Source organism: Hyla sarda, chromosome 1, assembly GCF_029499605.1.
Source record: "Hyla sarda isolate aHylSar1 chromosome 1, aHylSar1.hap1, whole genome shotgun sequence".
In the NCBI taxonomy this organism is placed as follows: Eukaryota; Metazoa; Chordata; class Amphibia; order Anura; family Hylidae; genus Hyla; species Hyla sarda.
Window position 1 is genome coordinate 517,573,430 of NC_079189.1, and position 19,363 is coordinate 517,592,792.

Here is a 19,363-nt window from a genome sequence, read left to right on the forward strand (position 1 = left end):
GCTTCTGCGCCGTTGGATGAGTGGGCGCATACTGTTGTTTCTTGGACATGGCTTCGCCGATGAATTGTTGGCGGAATGGCTGACTAAAAGTGGGAGAAGCAGGAGCATCTGTAGCGACAGAAGGAGGGTATGACACACAGCTCCCTTTGGCTGAGGTGATGGAGCCTTGGCTGGCTGAAAGAGGAAACGGCGGGCCACTGGGTGATGCAGCAGGCTGGACCACTACATCGGAGCCATCGTTCTCCCAGGCTGCTTTATGGTGGCGAAGCATATGTTGACGCAGGGCCCTGGTACCAACATTGGGACCCTGGCCACGCTTCACCTTCTGTCAACATATCTTGCATTTTCTATGTGAACCTCCTCCGGATGCTTCATGAAAAAATGCCACACTGCTGAGTAGCTGATTTTCCCACCAATAGTCCGCACTAATTGACTGCTACTGCCGCCGTATACAGGAACCCCTATTCCACTACCTTCCGGGAAGGTAGGCTGCCGCGAAGCAGGTGGTCTCCCTGGGCATGTTTGGCTCCAGAATTTCCACTTTTGCCACCACGCTGACTGCTAACCATGCTACCACCCTGCTGGCTCAGTTGCTGCTTAACGGTCAACCTGCAGCTCCCCTCATGATGATAAAGCCCCTTCTGCACCCAGCTCCCAATTGCGATCGGCTTCATCATCATCAACAAGTGTCTTCACATCACTGATGTTCCTGCACGTCACTGAGGTTCCTCAATAGTGTCTGCTTCAGGACCCTGAACCCTGGCAACATCGCCTCCCACACCACTCGTCCCTAGTCTGCTGTGACCTCTGCCTGAAGTATTTAGGCCTCTGCCACTCCCTTCTCTGCCTTACATACTTAGTGAGTATATGAGGGGAGTACAATACGCTTCACTACGCTTAAAACAGTATTTGTCTATAACAGCAGCAGGTGTGCACTTTTGGCTGGTCTTTCACAGTATCTAGGCCCTTGACAGATTAACAGGAACAAAATAGTACACTACTTAGATGTACTATTGGTATGTGGTATGCACTGATGAGGGCAGAAAAATGCTCTACAGTACACTTAAAAAAGTATCTGAGTACAACACCAGGTTGTCAGCATAGTTCCCCCACATTAGGTTGTCAGCATAGTTCCCCCACATTAGGTTGTCAGCATAGTTTCCCCACATTAGGTTGGCAGTATAGTTGCCCCACATTGGGTTGGCAGTATAGTTCTCCCACATTGGGTTGGCAGTATAGTTCCCCCACATTATGTTGGCAGTATAGTTCTCCCACATTAGGTTGACAGTATTGTTCCCCCACATTAGGTTGGCAGTATAGTTCTCCCACATTAGGTTGGCAGTATTGTTCCCCCCACATTAGGTTGGCAGTATAGTTCCCCCACATTAGGTTGGCAGTATAGTTCCCCCCTACATTATGTTGGCAGTATAGTTCCCCCACATTAGGTTGGCAGTATAGTTCTCCCACATTAGGTTGGCAGTATTGTTCCCCCCACATTAGGTTGGCAGTATAGTTCCCCCCACATTAGGTTGGCAGTATAGTTCCCCCCCTACATTATGTTGGCAGTATAGTTCCCCCACATTAGGTTGGCAGTATAGTTCACCCACATTAGGTTGGCAGTATTGTTCCCCCCACATTAGGTTGGCAGTATAGTTCCCCCCACATTAGGTTGGCAGTATAGTTCCCCCCTACATTATGTTGGCAGTATAGTTCCCCCACATTAGGTTGGCAGTATAGTTCCTCCACATTAGGTTTGCAGTATATTTCCCCCCACATTAGATTTGGCACTATAGTTCCCCCAGATTAGTTTGGCAGTATAGTTCCCCCCACATTAGGTTGGCAGCATAGTTCCCCACACATTAGGTTGGCAGCATAGTTCCCCCCACATTAGGTTGTCAGCATAGTTCCCCCACATTAGGTTGTCAGCATAGTTTCCCCATATTAGGTTGGCAGTATAGTTCCCCCACATTAGGTTGGCAGTATAGTTCCCCCACATTAGGTTGGCAGTATAGTTCCCCCACATTGGGTTGTCAGCATAGTTCCCCCACATTAGGTTGGCAGTATAGTTCCCCCCACATTAGGTTGGCAGTATAGTTCCCCCCACATTAGGTTGGCAGTATAGTTCCCCCCACATTAGGTTGGCAGTATAGTTTCCCCCACATTAGCACATTAGGTTGGCAGTATAGTTCCCCCCACATTATGTTGGCAGTATAGTCCCCCCACATTAGGTTGACAGTATAGTTCCCCCACATTAGGTTGGCAGTATAGTTCCCCCCCACATTAGGTTTGGCAGTATAGTTCCCTCCCACATTAGGTTTGGCAGTATAGTTCCCCCCACATTAGGTTGGTAGTATAGTTCCCCCACTTAGGTTGTAGTTCCCCCACATTAGGTTGGCAGTATAGTTCCCCCCACATTAGGCTGGCAGTATAGTTCCCCCACATTAGGCTGGCAGTATAGTTCCCCCACATTAGGTTGTAGTTCCCCCCACATTAGGTTGGCAGTATAGTTCACCCACATGAGGGGGGCAGTATAGTCCCCCCCGACATTAGGCTGACAGTATAGTTACCCCCACATTAGGTTGTAGTTCCCCCACATTAGGTAGGCAGTGGCCCCCACAGACATACAGCCTTCAGCCATATACAGTGTATGGCTTGAGGCTGTATGCCTGTGTACTGCCCTACTTCAGTGCTCCAACCACCGCTCCTCCGGTCAGTGGTCATGATTTATAGGCCATCACTGTAGGTCCCGAAACCGGAGGAGCGATGGTCGGAGCACTGAAGATGACATGCCGCTGGTAACTTACCATGTGTGCGTCCTCCTCCTAGCTGCTCCACTCCGTTCTGTTCTGTTTTTATGGGCATACCCATGGGACATCAGTGACGTCCCTGCATGCATTACTCCCCAGCGGCCCCTGCGTTTTTAAAGTTAACGCGGGGCCGCAGAAAGGTAACCGGGACATCTTTGTGTCCCAAAAAAGATCTTTCGTGACACAGGGATGTCCCGAATGTGACGAGGGAAATTAATCAATGCCGGGAGCCCGAGGTATATACCCCGGGTGTCCCGGCTGACTGCAGCACCCGCCCTATAAGATGACACCCGGCATATAAGATGACCACCAACTTTTGAGAACATTTCCCTGGGTTAAAAAGTCGTCTTATATGCTGGAAAATACGGTATACCTCTATTTTTACCTATCTGAGTGATCTCTATATATTATAACTGTAAATGATTCCATATTGTGACAATTATATTTATTATCCATTGATAAATACAGTATTAGTTTCCATTAGAATCCATTATTATATATTACCTATTACTATTCATATCCTGGGTGGGTATTTTATACCCACACAGAATATCTGCTAACCTCAACCCATAATGGAACCAAGTCCATTATACATATTGTCACGAAACTGTTAATTGAATGGAGTAACCAATCACATGAATTGGAATGACTATAAATTAAAGGTAAAACTGGCATCATCATTACTATTATTTTTATATCCACTATAAGCTGCTAAAGAAATAATTTTCGTCCTGAAAAGAGTCCAGCAAATATAATAAGAATATAATAATATTGCTGCCCTTATCATCTTTACTATTGCACTAATTGCCTCCCATTTCTGCAGTGTGCAATCCGAACACTGTCCCACCTGGCTCATCATTCATCCACATTGGAGCGGCGCAGACCACGATCTATTTCCAATCAACGCATCCTCCTCAATGAAGCTGCGCAGTCCGCAATTCATTCCCATCCTCCGCATCAACTACAGCTAGTGCCGAGCGTGCGGACTAGCACACCACAAGGTTACAGTCGCACCAGCAAAGGATCAGCATGGCATGCCAGCCATATCAAGCTAACAAACTACCAACTCGGAGGAATGGGTAAGATCTACCCTGTTTATTATCTGGATTCATTTTACTTCGGCAGCTAGCACAGGAGCCTGCCAGCATTGTTTATGGATACAAACTGTTAAAGGTGCTTTTTCCATTATAGCAATAATGGTTCTACTAAAGGAGGTATATAAAAAACATTGGGCTAACTGCTGTTGACTTGTTTAAATGAAGGCTATAAGTCCCAGCATGCCTGCTAGCTAATATTGAGATTATACCCCACTAGAGGCTTAAAATCAATAGAGGCATAAGGACTATTGACCCCAGCCCACCTAAACATAATGGGGGAGATTAATCAAGACCTGTGTAGAAGAAGAGTGGTGCAGTTGCCTATAGCAACCAATCAGATCGCTTCTTTCAGTTTTCACATTCACATTAAAATTGAGACATTAGCCAGTATATCCTTATATGAAGGACATACCTGAGCCCGCACACCAACGCCAAGGTTTCTCAAGTGGCACGGGACCTAGCACTAACCTATCTGTGCCTGATAAGCAAAACTTGTCGTTGGTGTGCGGGCTCAGGTATGTCCTTCATATAAGGATATACTGGCTAATGTCTCAATTTTAACATCAGTGTTGAGGGTTAGCTAATGTCACTGTTACATCTACCACAGTAGTGTACCTATCCCTGTATGTTATTATTCTAATTGTTACACCTCCGCACCGTTTATCTGGTGTAGGATGTTAATGTGGCACTTGTAGTCTGTTGCAGGCATCCCCCACCATATGTATATATGCACAACAGCATGTGGGGTTGAGCATCTCCTACCTGTCAGTTGAGACCATCTCTCTTTTTCGTTATTTGAGTTTGGAAGAGAGAACAGTTTTTGAAAATGTATGTCCACCTTTTGTGTCACTTACATTAATCCTTTTCCTTCTGTTTCCCATCTGCCATGAACATATGCACATAAAGACTGTGGCCAATTTCATAGAAAGGGAATAACTTATGTTAACTGGTATATATTTTTGGAGCATGTGAGGACACCCATGCAAACACAGAAAGAACACATAACTCTATGTAGATGTTGCACTTGTTAGGATTCAACTCCAGGTTCCTAAGTGCTCTTAGAAAACAGTAATAACTACAAAGCCAACATAGTGAAAATATACTTTTCTATAAATGCACAGTTGTCTAATTATTGTACGGTATATTACAGAATTTGTCATGCTACAATGTTGGTGATGCCAACCATTGTTTTTTAATTGTGTAGTTGATGAATGTACAACCACTCCTGTAATAGTTGTATATGCATTTAAGAGATCACACTACAATGACCTTTGATGTCAAGTCTGGTCCTGAGGAGCAGTAGCGCCTTTGACTTGTATGGATATATTTTCAAGACAATACTCCTTTTTTTCAGGCTGAACATCATGCAGATGTTGGAGAGCACAGTTACCTTCCATCTGTTGAACATAAGCCAGAAAACTCTACACATTGAGAAAATTGTCTGCACATGGTTCTATTAAATGATTTAATATTATGTAACACTTTTAGTATCAAAATCTTAGGGCCTCCAACAGTCAAACTAGCAGTGATAGCTCTACAATGTTATGTGGTAAATGGCTTTGCCATTCTGTTACAAATTATCTTTTGGATGCTTTAAAAAGAACTTACAAAACATTTATGGAAAATATTGATTGCATTTCATTAAAGGGGAATATGTGCTTTTAGGCTCTATGCTCTTATGAGCAGTCATGTTTACGATGCCTATCCATAGCCAAATCATGGCTCATATTTTTTATAAAAGGTTTGATAGAAATATATCCTTAGCTTGGACGCTAAAAGGAGGGCAATTTATCTCTTAATTTTAAGTATAGCAATAGCGCTGTTTCGTAAAAGGTGTAGGAATTCTCCCCAAACACATTCTGCTAGCACTGAAACATACCAAATACACCCAATAAATTTAAATTGCAATATTGATAATATAAATATGAATATAAAATAATTTCAGAAATACATATATGAGGTGCAAACTTTGATCAAAGTGTGCAGGCCCATCAAGCAGCTTCAGGGTGATCTCATTCAGATGTGGCCCCACAGCAACTTTTTATGGTGTAGCAATAGACATCAGGGGGATGAACAGCTTAAGCAGTCTCTGCTGGAGAGAACGCCAGTCCAAGGCTTCCACAGCCTACATTAGTTTTATCAACAGCTGGAGATTTACTAGACTAGTACGGAATAGGACCACAAGCATAGGAATCCCTTTATAAGACACAGGGAATTCATCAATGCTTTCTCCAGAAAACTGGAGTAAATTTTTGTACGATAACACTAGACCAGGCTAGGGGTATTGTAGAATCTAGTGGAGGGACTGGTAGATCACCTGCACCCCCCTTCTTTTCCCCTTCCCATCATAAGTCATTAGTTAGAAATACTAATATTCCCAATATTTTTATTATTTTTTATTTACCTACCTTAAGTATATATTTGTTGACTACCGTTGATGGCTGTCAGTGACTTCTGAGATGTAGAGATGACAGATGGTATCTGTTTTCTGCATTTGTCCCCTACCTATGATGTATATTGAATTGGTTGCCCAACTAACCATATATTTTATGCTGGATATGCTTTGGAGACTTGGTCTGTGTGATTTCACAGCCACTAATTATGTTGGTATTGTGTTGTCCCATTTTTTGGGGTAATGAATAGTTACATTTTAGTCTGCAATTCTATGATTTAGTAGATTTAGGGAAACTGGAGTGTAAAAAAGGGTACTTTTTGCATAATGGTTTAAATTTTGCATAAACAGGAAAAGTAAGCAATTGCTTTAAAATTGGGGAACATTTTCTCCAAAACCTTACACCAAAACCAATCCCCACAATCTTTAATGTGTTTTCCACATGATGAAAAGTGTTGCGGCTCTTATTCATACCTTCAAGGCTGAGTTTCCACTTGGCATTTTATTTTTGGAAAACTGACAATGCAGTAAGCCAAAGACAGAATTAGATTCAGTAGGAAGGAGAAGTGTAAGTCCTTCCTTTAAATTTCCCAATGGGTGTGGCTCAAAAACTATAGTGGCAGTATCCTGAAAAAACTACCAAATGGAAACACAGTGTCAGGCATATGGATGCAGGCTAATGATAAACCACATGGGTTCAACATAGTCCTCTTATTTTTTTTTTTTTTTTAAGGCACCTGAGCAGGTTTAAGGCTTTCACGGAGCACCTCATTTAGAATCTGCTAAAAACATATATACTTTAATATGTTGTTAAAGGGGGATTCCAGTTAAAAACTTTTTTTTTTCATATCAACTGGCTCCAGAAAGTTAAACAGCTTTGTAAATTACTTCTATTAAAAAATCTTAATCCTGCCAGTACTTATAAGCTGCTGAAGTTGAGTTGTTCTCTGCTGACGTCTCTTTCTGTCTCAGAAACTGTCCAGAGTAGGAGCAAATCCCCATAGCAAACCTCTCATGCTCTGGACAGTTCCTGAGACAGAGGTGTCAGCAGAGAGCACTGTTGTCAGACAGGAAACAAAAACTCAACTTCAGCAGCTGATAAGCACTGAAAGGATTAATATGTTTTCATAGAAGTTATTTACAAATCTGTTTAACTTACTGGAGCCAGTTTATATGAAGACATTTTTTTTTTTTTTTTTACTGGAATACCCCTTTAATGATAAAATTGCACTGACTCATTGTGCCTATCTGGAAAAAAAGGAACAAATACCCAGCTAAAATTATCTATCAAAAGTGATAAAAGCTTTGTGTCATTCTTGGTTTAAAGATACATGTACAGCAGACATAAGGCTGTGTAAAGAAGATAAATGTATCTAACACACCAAATTTTATCATGCCTGCTTTTTCCGTTTTTTGGTTTGGTTCGGGTCAAATTTATTGTCTGCCAATCTATATTAAAAATGGCTATTTCTGGCCTACAGAGAGCCTCAATAGGGGTGTAGAACACTTTGCTTTGTTCTAACATGCATATAGAGTGTGCTGGGGTAGTAAAATAATACTGTTCTTCAGTATGACATGCAGAATCACAGACAGAGCCTGGAGGTGGCATCAGTATGAGGAAACCATATAGTGGCTGAATGACACAGTGTGGAGGTGTTGACAGCATGAGGAGACCATATAGTGGCTAAATGACACAGCGTGGAAGTGTTGGCAGCATGAGGAGACCATATAGTGGCTGAATAACACAGCTTAGATGTGGCTGAAGAATGAGGAGAACATATAGTGGCTGAATGAAACAGCGTGGAGGTGATGGCAGCATGAGGAAACCATATGGTCGCTGAATGACATCCTGGAGCTGGCAGCAGTATGAGGAGATCATATAGTGGCTGAATAACACAGCTTGGATGTGGCTGAAGAATGAGGAGACCATATATTGGCTGAATGACACAGTGTGGAGGTGTTGGCAGCATCAAAAAACCATATAGTTGCTGAATGACACAGCCTGGAGCTGGCAGCAGCATGAGTAGACACAAGGGCTTCACAATCGCTAAGATTAAAATATACATTTTGAAATTTAAATTGAAGATTTATGCTACCATAAAAAATTTTAGGCCCAGGCCCAGCAGCATCAGTAAACCATATTTTGGCTGAATGACACAGCCTGGAGGTGGCTGAATCATGAGGAGACCCTATAGTGGCTGAATGGCACAGCCTAGAGGGGGCTGAAGCATGAGGATACCATATAGTGTCTGAATGACACAGCCTGGAGTTGGCAGAAGCATGAGGAGAACATTGAAATTTATGATTTAGAAATTTAAATTTAAGATTTTGAAATTGAAATTAAGGATTTTGAAATTGAAATTTTAACTCCCAGGTTTTAGTGCCCCGGGCCCCGGCATGTGGGTCAAAAGGACCAAATCAAACAAGGACTCACATGTCACATGGAAGCACAATGACAGAGCCTGGAGGTGGCATCAGTATGAGGAGAACATATAGTGGCTGAATGAATCCTGGAGTTTGTGTCAGCACGGGAGATCATATAGTGTCTGAATGGCATAGCCTGGAGTTGGCAGAAGCATGAGGAGTCCATATAGTGTCTGAAGGGCACGGCCTGGAGCTGGCAGCAGCATGAGTAGACACTAGGGCTTCACAATCTCTAAGATTTAAAGATTAATTTTGAAATTTAAATTGAAGATTTATGGTAGCTAGTGCTACAATGATTTTTTTAGGCCCAGGCCCAGCAGCATCAGTAAACCTTATATTGGCTGAATGACACAGCCTGGATGTGGCTAAATCATGAGGAGACCCTATAGGGGCTGAATGGCACAGCCTAGAGGTAACTGAAGCATGAAGAGACTATATAGTGGCAGAATGGCACAGCCTGGAGGTGACTGAAGCATGAGGATACCATATAGTGTCTGAATGGCACAGCCTGGAGTTGCAGAAGCATGAAGAGTCCATTGAAATTTAAGATTTTTAAATTTAAGAATTGTAAATTTAAATTGAGGATTTTGAAATTGAAATTTTAACTCCCAAGTTTTAGTGCCCCGGGTTGTGTTGGTTCAAATGACCAAATTTAACAAGGAGTCACATGTCACATGGCAGCACAATGACAGAGCCTTGAGATGGCATCAGTATGAGGAGACCATATAGTGGCTGAATGACTGCCTGGAGTTTGTGGCAGCATGAGGAGACCATATAACGGCTGAATGACACAGCCTGGAGGTGGCTGAATCATGAGACCATATAGTGGCTGAACTGCACAGCCTGCAGGTGGCTGAAGCATGAGGAGACCAGTGAAATTCAAGATTTTGAAATTGAAATTTAAGATTTTTAAATTGAAATTGAGGATTTTGAAATTGAAATTTTAACTCCCAAATTTTAGAGTCCTGCGTGTGGCTACAAAGGACCAAATTTAACAAGGAGTCACATGTCACATGGCAGCACAATGAGAGAGCCTTGAGGTGGCAGCAGCAGCATGAGGGTCATGTCAACTGAGGGTTGAGTCTGAGGAAACCACCGACTGTTAAGCCGATCAATCACAGCTGTTGTGTTGCAGGTCGAGACACAACTGCTAGCTGACACCGGGAGCTCAGACCTCTTGCTGCCATTCCGGCTGCCACACGCCCCTACTCTGCTGCGACCTCTGCCTGTGCCTGATGAATTTAGGCCTGGGCCACTCCACTGCGCTACAGTACACTTAATTAACATATTAGAGTAAAACACCAGCCGGTAATTACTTTTGGCTGTCCTTTCACAGCATGTAGGCCCTTCACAGATTAACAGGTACAAAATAGTACACTATTTAGATGTAGGTATGTGGTATGCACTTATAAGGGCAGAAAAATGCGCTACAGTATGCTTAAAAAAAGTATTTTTGCGCAACACCAGCAGTACACAACAGAGCTGCAGCACACAGTCACTGTGTACTAAACACAAAATTGCACTCTTTCACAGACTATTAGGAATGGACTGCTGGGTATGTATGATACCATCTACAGACTAGTATAACCAGCAGACCATTTGTGGTGGAACAAACAGGGCAGAAAAATGCGCTACAGTACGCTTAAAAAACGTATTGGGGTAAGACACCAGCTGGTGATTACTTTTGGCTGTCCTTTCACAGTATATAGGCCCTTGACAGATTAACAGGTACCCAATAGTACACCACTTAGATGTACGTATGTGGTATGCACTTATGCGGGCAGAAAAATGCGCTACAGTACGCTTAATAAACGTATTGGAGTAAAACACCAACCGGTGATTACTTTTGGCTGTCCTTTCACAGTATATAGGCCATTGACAGATTAACAGGCAGGGCTCAAGTCCTGCAGGAACGCGTGGGAACTGAGTTCCTGCACTTTTTTCACAACAGGAACACCGTTCTCATTAGCAGTAGTTCTGCAGGACCGGCCCTTGAGTAGAAATCGTGGATGAGTTCCTGCACTTTTTTTTCCCCAGAACTTGACCCCTGTTAACAGGTACAAAATAGTACACCATGTAGATGTAGGTATGTGGTATGAGGGAAGAGAAATGCGGTACAGTACGCTAAAAAAAAAAATATTGCCCACAGCACCAGTCACTGTGTACTAAACCCAAAATTGCAAAAATGCTCTCTCTCAAATACTATTAGGAATGGACTGCTGGGTATGGATTATACCATCTACAGACTAGTATACCCAGACCAGTTGTTGTGGAACAAAGACACAGATTTGCCCTAAAAAAATTATTTCTCCCTCCTGTGAAAACATTTCTGCAGCTGAGGCAACACACAGCTCTCTGCCCCTCTCTGTAATACAATGCTGTTCACAGTGACTAAGGGATTAATCGCTGCAGTAAGAATTAATTTCTGTGCAAAAACGCTGTTCTCTGTGTCCTACAGAAGGCTGAGGTGACTAAGAGGTGAACCTCTGCTGTAACAAGCTTTTCTGTGTAACACACACAGCGATGTCCGTCCTATCTGTATGCAGTGTAATGAATTAAATGACAAGCCGCAAAATTGCTGCCGTGATTCAGGGTCATCCCCCCTACTTCCCTTCCTGCCTTGCCTTCCCGCCTTCCAGTCGTTCCTTGCCCCATGCACTGACATGTACTGACATCCACCATTTTAGATGTCGTAAAGCCTGGACCGCATTAAATGGAGTTTAATGTAGCGATAGAATTGTGGCGATATTCACATTCGTTGCAAATCAAATTTTTCATGAAATTCGTAACAAATTTGGGTTCCTCAGCTTCTATTCGCTCATCTCTAGCTGGGTGGACATGTTCTTCTAAAAAAGTGTCCACTTTGTAACAGCTGTCCAGCTTCAAAAACAGCAAGACATTATTTATGTTTGTGCCTGTAAGTGGATCAGGCTAGGCATAGAATGGAAATGACAGGAATCAGAGTAATCAGAGTAAGATAACCTTAAAAGAAAACATTCTAGAACCCACAAAAAGCCATACATGTTACATTATATTCAGTGCAAGGGGATGATTTTGGTGGGAAATATGGGGGCCTACATCTATCTATGGGGGCATTATGGGTGCTTATATCTACTTATGGGGGCAATATGGAGGCTTACATCTACTTATGGGGGCATTATGGGGGCCTACATTTACTTATGGGGGTAATATGGAGGCCAACATCTACTTATGGGGGCAATATGGGGGCCTACATCTACTTATGGGGGCAATATGGGGGCCTACATCTACTTATGGGGGAAATATGGTGGGGGCCTACATCTACTTATGGGGGCAATATGGGGCCTACATCTACTTATGGGGCCAATATGGGGGCCTACATCTGCCTATGGGGCAATATGGGGCCTACATCTACTTAAGGGGGCAATATGGTGGGGCCTACATCTACTTACCATGGCCATATGGGGCCTACATCTACTTATGGGGGAAATATGGGGGCCTACATCTACCTATGGGGGCAATATGAGGGCCTACGTCTACCTATCAGGGCAATATGGGGCCTACATCTACTTATGGGGGCAATATGGGCACCTACATCTACTTATGGGGGCAATATGGGGGCGTACATCTACTTATGGGGCAATATGGTGGGGGCCTAGATCTACTTATCGGGGCCATATGGGGCCTACATTTACTTATGGGGGCAATATGGGGGCCTACATCTACCTATGGGGGCAATGTGGGGGCCTACATCTACTTATGGGCACAATATGGTGGGGGCCTAGATCTACTTATCGGGGCCATATGGGGCCTACATCTACTTATGGGGGCAATATGGGGGCCTACATCTACCTATGGGGGCAATATGGGGCCTACATCTACTTATGGAGGCAATATGGGGGCCTACATCTACTTATGGGGGCAATATGGGGACCTACATCTACTTATGGGGGCAATATGGGGACCTACATCTACTTATGGAGGAAATATTGGAGCCCACATCTACTTATGGGGGCAATATGGGGCCTATATCTACTTATGGGGGCAATATGGGGGCCTACATCTACCAATTGGGGCAATATGGGGGCTTACATCTACTTATGGGGGCAATATGGGGGCCTACATCTATTTATGGGGGCCTACATCTACAGAACAGACCAAAAGTTTAGACACACCTTCTCATTCAGAGTTTTCTTTATTTTCATGACTATGAAAATTGTAGATTCACACTGAAGGCATCAAAACTATGAATTAACACATGTGGAATTATATACATAACAAAAAAGTCTGAAACAACTGAAAATACGTCATATTCTAGGTTCTTCAAAGTAGCCCCCTTTTGCTTTGATTACTGCTTTGCACAATCTTGGCATTCTCTTGCTGAGCTTCAAGAGGTAGTCACCTGAAATGGTTTTCACTTCACAGGTGTGCTGGTGATGAGGAGGAGGTGTGATGGTGTGGGGGTGCTTTGCTGGTGACACTGTTGGGGATTTATTAAAAATTGAAGGCATACTGAACCAGCATGGCTACCACAGCATCTTGCAGCGGCATGCTATTCCATCCGATTTCGTTTAGTTGGACCATCATTTATTTTTCAACAGGACAGTGACCCCAAACACACCTCCATGCTGTGTAAGGGCTATTTGACCAAGAAGGAGAGTGATGGGGTGCTGTGCCAGATGACCTGGCCTCCACAGTCACTGGACCTGAACCCAATCAAGATGGTTTGGGGTGAGCTGGACCGCAGAGTGAAGGCCAACAAGTGCTAAGCATCTCTGGGAACTCCTTCAAGACTGTTGGAAGACCATTTCAGGTAACTACCTCTTGAAGCTAATCAAGAGAATGAGTGTGCAAAGCATTAATCAAAACAAAAGGTGGCTACTTTGAAGAACCTAGAATATGACATATTTTTAGTTGTTTCACACTTTTTTGTTATGTATACAATTCCACATGTGTTAATTCATAGTTCTGATGCCTTCAGTGTGAATCTACAATTTTCATAGTCATGAAAATGAAGAAAACTCTGAATGAGAAGGTGTTTCCAAACTTTTGGTCTGTACTGTACCTATGGGGGCAATATGGGGGCCTACATCTACCTATGGGGGCCTACATCTACCTATGGGGCCTACATCTACCTATGGGGGCAATATGGGGGCCTACACCTACCAATGGGGGCCTACACCTACCTATGGGGTCCTACACCTACCTATGCAGGCTCACACCTACCTATGGATGCAATATGGGTGCCTACACCAACCTATGGGGGCAATATGGGGGCCTAAACCTACCTATGGTGGCAATATGTAATATGGGGGCTTATACCTACCTATGCAGGCTCACACCTACCTTTGGGGGCAATATGGGAGCCTATACCTATCTATGTGGGCAATATGGGAGCCTACACCTTCCTTTGGGGGCAATGTTGGGGCCTACACCTACCTTTGTGGCAATATGGGAGCTTACACCTGCCTATGGAGGCCTAAACCCACCTATGGGGCAATATGTAGTATGGGGGCCTACATCTATCTATGGGGGCCTACACCTACCTATTGTAGCAATATGGGAGCCTACACCTACCTATGGGGGCAATGTGGGGGCCTACACCTACCTTTATGGCAATATGGGGGCCTACACCTACCCATGGGGGCAATATGGGAGCCTACACCTACCTATGGGGGCAATATGGGGGACTGCACCTACCTATGGGGGCCTTCATCTGCCAATTTGGGCAGTATGGGAGCCTACACTTACCTATCAAAGCCTACATCTAGCTATGGGGGCTATATGGGTGCCTAAACCTACCTATGGGGGCAATATGGGGCCTACACCTACCTATGGGGGCTTAAAATATTTATGGGGGGCATTGTACCAACTGACTGTACAATTGATTCCTGCAGTGTCGACGCCAAGAAAGATTACATGACCTCCTATCATGTGACCTGTAAAGAGATGCGAGAGAAGGTGGGACTGGGCAGCAGCATTCAGCAGCAGGAGCAGAATGTGTCCCTGTACAGCTGCCCTGGGGAAATTGAGTGGTGTGAGTACAGGCAGGTACCTTTGTGAATAATGTACACCACATCTACATCATGATTGGGGTCTCTGAAAGGTCATTATAAATATAGAGAGGGCATATAGTATCTGGCTAGTGACTACAGAGAGGGAGTTATGGGGGCTATGGGGGCATTATGACTGTACAGGGTATAGTGGATACAGAGGGGGACAATGCCTGTGCAGTCATTATGCCCCCTCTATAGCCATTAATATGTCCCCTATACACAGAATGAGCCCACTGTAGACAGTAATTGGCCCCCTGGACAGTAACAAGGCCCCCTCTGTAGAATCTATGCCCCTCTGTAGTCATAATGCCCTCTCTGTAGCCAGTAAAAAATGCTGTGCAGTACAAAGGGCATATAACTGGCTACAGAGGGGGCATTATGATTGTGTACAGGGGGCATATTGGATACAGAGGGTGCATAGCAGCAACAGAGGGGCATTATTTATGACTATGTACAGAGGGCACAGTAGATACAGAGTGGGCATTATGACCGTACATGGGGCATATTACTGGCTACAGAGGGGGGATTATGATTGTACAGAGGCACATATAAATTAAGAAAAAATAAAGCTCAATATGGTACCGTCATGCAATATTGCGTGGTTCTGCCCCTTTTGGCCCCTCCCTTTGAAACGCCCATTTATGGCTCCACCCCTGAATAGCTACACCCAGTTATAATGCTACCCCCCCCCAGATTTGTGGGGATTTGTGGGCCCCTGTTTTTTTTTTTTTTTACAACTGTTCTGATCCGTCCGTTTTTTCCCAGCTCAAATCCACCACATTTTATGTGGAAACATTAATGAATATGTTGGGATTTTTCAAAGCTGTCGAGGACACGCCCCTTTTGTTGGGACCATGCTCCCTTTCTCCTTTGGCCATGCCCCATTTTCTGGGTTTTCTTGTAAAATGGAGGGTTTTTGTGACAAATTGTGTTGCACGGAAAATAAGTATGTTTAAAATTGACATATTCTAACCTCAGTAGGGGACTGTTAATAGCAAACATTAGATTGCTATGTACTGTTCAGTATTATGTTCAGTACAATTGACAATCTTCTTGTTCAGGATGGCTCTCCAGGCTGCACAAATAGTTTGGCCATTCTGTACACCGAAGGGGGATAGGAGACCTCCAGTTGCCTTCTGCGCTTATTGCACCCCCACATTTGCACAATGGGAGTGCAATTAGACCAGTGATCAGCATTGATCACAGCATCTTTAGGGTTAATGGCGAACATCAACGTGATTGCTGTTGTCTGCCATTATCGGTGAGGCCTTGGCTGCTGATAGCAGCTGGTGCTCACCTGCTGTGTAGTCAGCTCAGCGCCTGTGCTCATTTAACCCCTTAAGGACCGAGCCATTTTTCACCTTAAGGACCGGAGCGTTTTTTGCAATTCTGACCACTGTCACTTTAAACATTAATAACTCTGGAATGCTTTTAGTTATCATTCTGATTTCGAGATTGTTTTTTCGTGACATATTCTACTTTAACTTAGTGGTAAAATTTTATGGTAACTTGCATCCTTTCTTGGTGAAAAATCCCAAAATTTGATGAAAAAAATGAAAATTTTGCATTTTTCTAACTTTGAAGCTCTCTGCTTGTAAGGAAAATGGATATTCAAAATAAGTTTTTTTTTGGGTTCACATATACAATATGTCTACTTTATGTTTGCATCATAAAATTTATGAGTTTTTACTTTTGGAAGACACCAGAGGGCTTCAAAGTTCAGCAGCAATTTAGAAAATTTTCACAAAATTTTCAAACTCGCTATTTTTCATGGACCAGTTCAGGTTTGAAGTGGATTTGAAGGGTCTTCATATTAGAAATACCCCATAAAAGACCCCATTATAAAAACTAGACCCCCAAATTATTCAAAATGACATTCAGTAAGTGTATTAACCCTTTAGGTGTTTCACAGGAATAGCAGCAAAGGGAAGGAGAAAATTCAAAATCTTCATTTTTTACACTCGCATGTTCTTGTAGACCCAATTTTTGAATTTTTGCAAGGGGTAAAAAGGAGAAAATTTTTACTTGTATTTGAAACCCAATTTCTCTCGAGTAAGCACATACGTCATATGTCTATGTTAATTGTTCGGCGGGCGCAGTAGAGGGCTCAGAAGGGAAGGAGCGACAAATGGTTTTTGGGGGGCATGCCGCATTTAGGAAGCCCCTATGGTGCCAGGACAGCAAAAAAAAAAAAACACATGGCATACCATTTTGGAAACTAGACCCCTCAGGGAACATAACAAGGGGTAAAGTGAACCTTAATACCCTACAGGTGATTCACGACTTTTGCATATGTAAAAAAAATATATATTTTTTTTACCTAAAATGCTTGGTTTCCCAAAAATTTTACATTTTTAAAAAGGGTAATAGCAGAAAATACCCCCCAAAATTTGAAGCCCAATTTCTCCCGATTCAGAAAACACCCCATATGGGGGTGAAAAGTGCTCTGCTGGCGCACTACAGGTCTCAGAAGAGAAGGAGTCACATTTGGCTTTTTGAAAGCAAATTTTGCTCTGGGGGCATGCCGCATTTAGGAAGCCCCTATGGTGCCAGAACAGCAAAAAAAAAAACACATGGCATACCATTTTGGAAACTAGACCCCTCGGGGAACGTAACAAGGAGTTAAGTGAACCTTTATACCCCACAGGTGTTTCATGACTTTTGTATATGTAAAAAAAATTTTTATTTTCTTACCTAAAATGCTTGTTTTCCCAAAAATTTAACATTTTTAAAAAGGGTAATAGCAGAAAATACCCCCCAAAATTTGAAGCCCAATTTCTCCCGAGTACGTCGATACCCCATATGTGGCCCTAAACTGTTGCCTTGAAATACGACAGGGCTCCAAAGTGAGAGTGCCATGCGCATTTGAGGCCTAAATTAGGGACTTGCATAGGGGTGGACATAGGGGTATTCTACGCCAGTGATTCCCAAACAGGGGGCCTCCAGCTGTTGTAAAACTCCCAGCATGCCTAGACAGTCAGTGGCTATCTGGCAATACTGGGAGTAGTTGTTTTGCAACAGCTCGAGGCTCCGTTCTGGAAACAGTGGCGTACCAGACGTTTTTCATTTTTATTGGGGAGGGGAGGGGGGCTGTGTAGGGGTATGTGTATATGTAGTGTTTTTTACTTTTTATTTTATTTTGTGTTAGTGTAGTGTAGTGTTTTTAGGGTACAGTCGCACGGGCGGGGGTTCACAGTAGTTTCTCGCTGGCAGCTTGAGCTGCGGCAGAAAATTTGCCGCAGCTCAAACTTGCAGCCGGATACTTACTGTAATCCTCCGTCCATGTGAGTGTACCCTGTACGTTCACATTGGGGGAGGGGGGGGGTGAGAAACATCCAGCTGTTGCAAAACTACAACTCCCAGCATGTACGGTCTATCAGTGCATGCTGGGAGTTGTAGTTTTGCAACAGCTGGAGACACACAGGTTGTGAAACACCGAGTTTGGTAACAAACTCAGTGTTTTGCAACCAGTGTGCCTTCAGCTGTTGCAAAAGCTACAACCCCCAGCATGTACGGACAGTGGAAGGGCATGCTGGGTCTTGTAGTTATGCAACAGCCGGAGGCATACTACATTGGCTGGGGATGCTGGGGATTGTATGCAACAGCTGGAGACACACTGGTTTGCTACTTAACTCAGTGTGCCTTCAGCTGTTGCAAAACTACAACTCTCAGCAGTCACCGACAGCCAACGGGCATGCTGGGAGTTGTAGTTATGCAACCACCAGATGCACCACTACAACTCCCAGCATGCACTTTAGCTGATTATGCAAGCTGGGAGTTGTAGTTATACAACAGCTGAAGGTACACTTTTCCATAGAAAGAATGTGCCTCCAGCTGTTGCAAAACTACAAGTCCCAGCATGCCCATAAGGGTTTTTCTGGTCTGCCTCCTACTGTTGCATAACTACAGCTCCCAGCATGCCCTTTTTGCATGCTGGGAGCTGTTGCTAAGCAACAGCAGGAGGCTGTCACTCACCTCCTGCTGCTGCTCCACGATGCTGCCGCACAGGTCAGTCCCTCGCCACCACCGTCGCTCCTGGGGCCCCGATCCCAACAGGGATGCCGGGGATCGGGGTCCCCAGCACCCGGGGTCTTCTGCCCGCACCCGCTCACGTCCTCCGGAAGAGGGGCGGAGCGGGTTGCGGGAGTGACACCCGCAGCAGGCGCCCTGATTGGTCGGCCGGGAAACCGGCCGACGAATCAGGGCGATCGTGAGGTGGCACCAGTGCCACCTCACCCCTGCTGGCTCTGGCTGTTTGGGGCCGTCTCTGATGGCCCCGATCAGCCAGTAATTCCGGGTCATCGGGTCACTGGAGCCCCGATTGACCCGGAATCCGCCGCAGATCTGCGGCAATCGCCGACATGGGGGGACATAATGAACCCCCTGGGCGATATGCCGAAATGCCTGCTGAACGATTTCAGCAGGCATCCGGCCCCGGCTCCCCTCCGGCTAGTGGCGGGGGCAGGAAATGCTTAGGGCGTATCCATACGCCCTCGGTCCTTAAGGACTTAGAAACGGGGGCGTATGGATACGCCCAATGTCCTTAAGGGGTTAATAGCCACACCCTAAATGTATGGTGCTGTTTGGGATGTTACACACTGCAGAGCT